General features: G+C 39.8%; 1 protein-coding gene across 1 annotated transcript in view; it reads right to left on the bottom strand.

Annotated features, from left to right (window-relative positions):
- Positions 1-6,666, bottom strand: part of Palld (palladin, cytoskeletal associated protein) — a 373,952-nt gene that overhangs the window by 122,031 nt on the left and 245,255 nt on the right. The window lies entirely within an intron of this gene.

Genomic DNA, 6,666 nt, shown 5'->3' with positions numbered 1-6,666 from the left:
ACACACACACACACACACACACACACACACACACACACACACACACAGCTAACATCTGAACGCTTACAGGACTCTCTTGTTAAAATGGAATCCCACTGCCTAGCCTATTGATTCACCAGTCTGCTAACTAATTCCATACTAACAGCCTAAATTAAAAGTTAATGAAACACAGCCAGGGCCCCATTATGCTTCGAATGTAACAGCCTTTCATTACAAAAAAAAGCTGGGGCTTCATTAAAAGGGAAATGTCTGGGAGATCATTCTGGGCTGGAATGCACCCACAGCCAGAATATTCCTGAGCTCAGCGAGGCCTGCCTGCCAAGTCTCCGGGAAGCTGCTTCGCAGAGTCAGGAAAAGAAATCCCCACAGGTATCCTGTGACCAGACTGACCAGAGCTCACAAGGCTGTATTGTTTGTGGCTCAGCAGGGTATGCTGGGGATGGGAAAAGTCTCTTGGATCAGACTACTGTGCACTTAACAACTTCACACTCTGTCCTGCAAGGAAACTCACACTTGACACACACACTTCCAAGGGAGCAGGAGCTAGAGAAACCCAGTGTCCCCATGTCCCAGGTGTAGCCACTTGGCTTAAATGTAAGTGCAAAGGAATTCAGATCTCATGCCTGGCTCTCTTTTGACCTAAGTTCTGCCTCAACAGTTTGATGGTTGCTGGTGCACTGAAGTCTGTCTCCCGCTTCAACCCAAGCCCTGCTGCTTTCACAGGACTGGGAGTTCATGGCAGCACCTGTAACATAGTGTGCAAACATTGTCCTGAGTTGTTCTAGGAAGCAGTGTTGCTGTGCGCTCGTGGGCAGGATATAGAAGAACCCAGGCACCCTTTACATTCCTGACTTACTGGTGACTCATTTAGGACCAGGGGATGGTTACAGATTCTCACCGTATCTGTTGAGTCCTTAGGGACAAGCTGACATAACTGTCAAACTTCACATTTGATGAGTTTTTCCTTTTACACACACAGACAGAGAGACAGACAGACACACAAAACTAAAAAAAAAAAAAAAACAAAAAAAAAACAAAGCAACAAAAAAACTAACCAGGGTCGCAAGGAGAGAACTGTGGCTCCTTTTTAAAAATAGTAGTATTATTTTGGTATTTTAAACAAAGGTCATTTTGAATGATACAACTTCATTTCTTGCTCTTTAAAAGCCACATTGACATAGGCATGTACACTTTAAATATATAGTCTCTGACATTAGACTATGAAAAATTTCCATAGGTAACTACTGGGTCTATCCATGGCAACAATGTTCCAATCACTTTCTGCAGGAGGGAAAAAAGATGAGGTAGGGTAAAAGATAATACTGGATGATTTTGGGTGGAAAAACAGAAAAAGAAACTCAGAAACTAAAACAGGGTAGCTAGGTTGAGTAACATAGAAATTAATTGGTAAAATATTTATTTAGTTCTGATTTCTCATAAGGCCGAGACTAAGCCAGGTGGATGTGAATTTTTGGAATCATCTCTGCAGTCTACACACCCTGCTTTTTCTCCTGACGGTACTGGTGGGGTTGGCAGGAAGTTTCTAACCTGTCTTGACTCTACAGCAAGGGAAAGGCGGTTAACAAATATATATATGTGTGTGTATATATATATATATATATACACACACACACATATATATAACAACATAAGGGGGTGATAAGCCCAGAAAATGAGGCATCACAAAAATTACACAAAAAAGAGCAAAGGAGTGTGAAGGACATCTGACCCAGACTGAGTGAAGAACATAACCTACTGAGAGGTGAGAGCTAGACACTGCATTCAGAACACTGCGGGAACCGTTCTGGAGTCAAGCCGCTGGTTACGAATATCACCAAAACTTCTACATGATTGTAGGTGCTGCTGCAAGGGGAAGAAGAGCAGAACATGGCAGAGTAGAGTTTTCTGTGTGGTGCACCAGGTAGAAAGGAGGTCACACAATCTAACATGTGCTTGTGGCTCTTCCTGAATAAGGTAGACCGAGGCGTGTGTAAGTAAAGCAGATGAGGGAATGGAGTGTCCGTGTATAGATTTTAAAACGAGATGATATTGCACTGTCAAAAAATTTTCTCTTCGGTATCTTTACATTGAGAAGTCTGAAATTAACAGTTCATAAGGAACAACATGATTTAATGTGCTTTGTTATAAAGTCTATAATATAGGAAAAATGAGAGAGAGAGAAAGACTGTGTGGGTGTATTCATGCTAAAGGATTCTTTTGTTTGGGATTACTGTGAGAAGAATTTTTTTCTTTCTAGCGTGAAAGGTAATTTGGGGTGCTATGATGGTATGACTCAGCCACTGCAGAACCCACATTTCACAAAAGTTTATGATGAGAAGACAGTCCCATATCTGGTGCTTAACTTTAGTAAAGTTCCCATGATCCCTAGCAGTTAGTTAATGCTGGACTCTTTCACAACCATCTCTGTAGTGCCAATAAAGTGAATGACCAGAAGTTGAACGTCGATGTGTTTTTAAAGTGTTGAGAGCAGGGCCTGTGGGGCCAGTCTGCTTGGTGAGACTATGATTTCCTTAACAAGTCATGTGAGCATGGACATTTGTCACTCTGTCTTGCTGAACTCAGTTTCTCATCTGTAAGATGTAGATAATAGTATCATGTTGACAGTGAATGTGGAATAAATGATCTTCTATTTTGAGTTATTTAAAATAGTGCTTCACTGCTAGGCAAAAACTGTCATATAAATATTTATTTTGTATATCTACCATGTGTTAGCACCTTAAATCCAAACATCATCAAAGACAGCTCAGCCCTGAGGGAATGCAACAATAGAAGAGATAGCTGCGTGCCATAGTACGTCACACAAGCAAAGACAGACATGCTACTTTGATGTTTTATGTTTATGTTCTATGTCCCATAAGCAGGCCAAATACATTGATCACACTGATTATGCTAGGTTCCTCATCTATCTGTCTTAAGCCAGGGCATACTTTTAATATGGATTGTTTCCTTAGAGATTAAGGTGTTCTTTGAGAGATGGCTGGGTGACATGTGTCTGTTTGAAAGTGGCTAGACACCCAGTAAGACAGAAATACAGATGATCCCACTTATCATCCTTAACAAAAGAAAACAAAACAGCAACCCAACAACCCCGAGATCATAGCATGTGGAGGCTTATTTACTAGAAGACATTCAGGAAATATTAGTGGAGCATACATTTTTCTTAACTTCCATCTTCCTCATTTCCTTTTCCTGTGTATCTCTCACTGTGGCCTCCTGAAATTCATCCACCCGAGGTCAACCTGAGGTTGAGGTGAGTCTGGTGGAGCCCTCTGAGGTCTTCAGGGCTGATTATAAAGTAGTCTGACCACTGATTATAAAGTAGTCTCTAAGCTATACCAGAAGCATTTTCTTTTACTCCAGTACAGCTGGTTCTCTGAATTACAGTGCAGGGACAGTGATTCAAAGAGGAGATGAGGCCTCACAGAATGAGTGGTCATTAGTCAGGGTTGCAGGAGTAGAGCGTGATAAATCCATGGTGCTGTCCAAGGGCCACTGCGTATTTTCCAAATATACAAGGAGGAGAAAAAAGGAAGTATGTTGTTAGCTTGATGAGTTTTTTTGCTACTTTTCCATTGTTGTGATAAAATACCTTGACAAAAGCAAAAAGAGGAAAGTTCTAGTTGAGCTTACAGTTCCAGACGGGTGAGCGTCCATTGCAGTAGGTAAGGCATGCCAGTGGGTGTATGAGGCCAGCTTGTTAGAGCACCAACAGTTGGGAAACAGAGAGAGAATAGGACACGGGGCTATAAGACCTCAAAACAATAGCAAGCATTCGATACAGCTCAGCATGAAGAGAAAACTTGAGCAGATCAAATACAAAAATGTATATGACAGTTACTACATGGTGATGAAGCGGGACTCATCTAAAAAATATAGAGGTTTCTAGGGATAGCATCTTACATCTGTTATTCTAGCACTTGGAAAGCGAAGGCAGGAGGATTTCTGGCATTTGTAGTAAGTCTGAGCTACATAATGAATTCCAATTTTAACATTTGAAAAATCAATTGATATAAATCACTGTTTTGAGAAATAAACCTATTCGATTATCTCAATAGAGGCTTGAAAAAACTATTCAACTAAATCCCGAATCCCAACAAAAATAGAAATCTCCAAACTCCAATGAAGTAGCAATAGAGTAAAACTCCATTAACTGACAAATGGCACCTGTGACAATCCCAACTAACAATAAACTTAATAGTGAAGGGCTGAATTCTTCCTCCTCACAAGGCAAGGGGTATCGGCTTTTAACACTGATGTTCAACATTTTCCCGAAGGTTCTGACCAATGCAAATATGACAATAAAAAACAATGGCAGCAGTCAAGTTTAGAAAGAAGGAATCAAGGCTGTATTTGTAATCAATGCCATTGTCTATGTAGAAAATCAACAGAGTGGTGAAGTTTAGCAAGGCTACAGACTAAAGAATTAATATCCATGCAAATTAGTTATATTTTATATACATGGTGTGATGTAATCAGAAACTGCAAATTATGTATGTATGCATGTATGTATGTATGTATTTATTTTTGAGAGAGGGCTATGTAGTCCTGGCCTGTTGTCAAGGGCAGCCTTGATCTCCTGCCTCATCCTTCTGAGTGCTGAGACTACACATGTATGGCGCCATAGCCAGGGAGAAACTGAGACATAAAAACTTATTTTCAACAGCCCAACTGCTACTACACACCTATAAATAAATACATGGAAGACCTTTACAGTGTGACTATGAAGAGAACTGAAATAAACCCAAGGTTTAAACAAATGGAGAGATATACTTGGTCCAGGAAGAAGAACAGGCCTTAAATATATCAGCTCTCCTCAGACTGATACATAGATTCCACACAGTGTTAATTCACATCCTATCATGATATCAGCTAGACGCTGATAAGCCAAGTTTAGAAAATGTACAGACATTCGAAAAGATCCACAGAAGCCAAAACAACCTTTAAATAGAGCAAAAGTCAACATCCCACATTATTTATTTTAATTTGCACTATAAAGCCACAGTGGCCAAAACTGTAGAGTACTGGCACAAAAACAGACAAACAGACTAATGGAAAACAGGACATAGACGCTAGGGCTCAAACATACATAACAACTAATTTTTGACAGCTACAACATAATGGACAAATGAGTCTTTAAAAGAAACAGTGATGTATGAACAAACACCATATATATACATATGTATGTATACACACATATATAAAGATATGTATATGTAAGTATATATGTGTATGTGTATTATATATATGTGTGTACATATATGTATGTATATATATATATATATACATGAACTTCAATCACTATCTCACACCATGGACAAACATTCACTGAAAATAGACTAAATATATAAACAGTAAGAGATCACAGTGAGAAACGGGGGGGAGGGCATTTCTATGAGCTTCAATTGAGAAAGAATTGACTGGGGCTAGAGAGATGGCTCTGCAATTAGTAACACTGACTGCTCTTCCAGAGGACCTGGGTTCAGTTCCCAGTAGCCACGTGGTGGTTCACAACCAGCTGCAACTCCTGTTTAAAACAGCACTGTCAATGATGAGGAAATGAAAAGAAAGCCTACAGATTCTGGGAAAATGTTTGGGAGCACCTGTTGGAGAAAGGAGTCACACCCCAAATCTAAAAGTAACCTACTAAAACTCTCAGTAGGAGGAAGACGAACAGTCCAATTGAAAAACAGGCAAGTGATACCAGCAGCAGTTCACTAAGGAAGATACACAGTGGGCAAAAGAACACAGAAACGATATTTATCTCAAGGGACTCAGAAAAGTGCCAAGTCAAGCTATAAGAAAAATCCTATTACTTACCTATTCAAATGGCCCCAAATTAAGAAAAACTGATGATACCAATGTTGTCTTTCACACAGAATAACTGGAAATCTCATTCAATGAATTGTGGAAAACTAAAGTGATATAGCTACTGTAGAGAAAGTTTCTTTAAGAACTCAAACATGTTTGTGGGAATCACCTAGGCATCTCAACCCTGGCCCCCAACCCCCAGAGAAAAGCTTAAGTGAATCAAGTGGCCTTACATGTGACAATAAATAATAACATATTTAAATTGAAAACAATTTAAATAATGGCTGAATAGGTAAAACAATATAATTTGGAAATAAAATAATATAAATAAAATTAAGTTAAAGAGGGTCTGAAGAGATGGCTCAGTTGGTAAAGCAGGTGAAAGCCATGAGACCTGAGTTTGGATCCCCGAAAGCCATGTAAAAGATGGGTGTGGTGTTGTAAATCTTTAGCTCTAGTGGTGTGGAAGCAGAGACAGGCAGGTCTGGGTGCTTTCTAGCTAGCTGGACCAGCCACATTAGTGAGCTCCTGGTTCAGTGACAGACCCTGTCTCGAAAAATGAAGTGCCCAGTGATAGAGTCATCCAGAGACCTCTGGCCTCTTCACACATGCACAAGCATGTGCTCCTGAATTCATGCACATGTGCACACAAACAATGCACGCACACAAGAAAAAAACAAAATGCTATGTGCATTCACACACACCTCACGATCAGTTTCTGAAGTAATAAAGCTAAGTGAAAAAAGCAGACCAGGAAAGATAGCACAGACTTTTGCGCTTCTCTTTCTGTATGTCTCTAGAAAATGGAAATAAATATAGAGCAGTTAGGATATGAAA

Source organism: Psammomys obesus, unplaced genomic scaffold, assembly GCF_907164565.1.
Source record: "Psammomys obesus unplaced genomic scaffold, mPsaObe1.curated_primary_1811, whole genome shotgun sequence".
Taxonomy (NCBI): domain Eukaryota; kingdom Metazoa; phylum Chordata; class Mammalia; order Rodentia; family Muridae; genus Psammomys; species Psammomys obesus.
The sequence above is the reverse complement of the archived record's forward strand: the minus strand, read 5'-3'. Positions and strand labels throughout refer to the sequence as shown.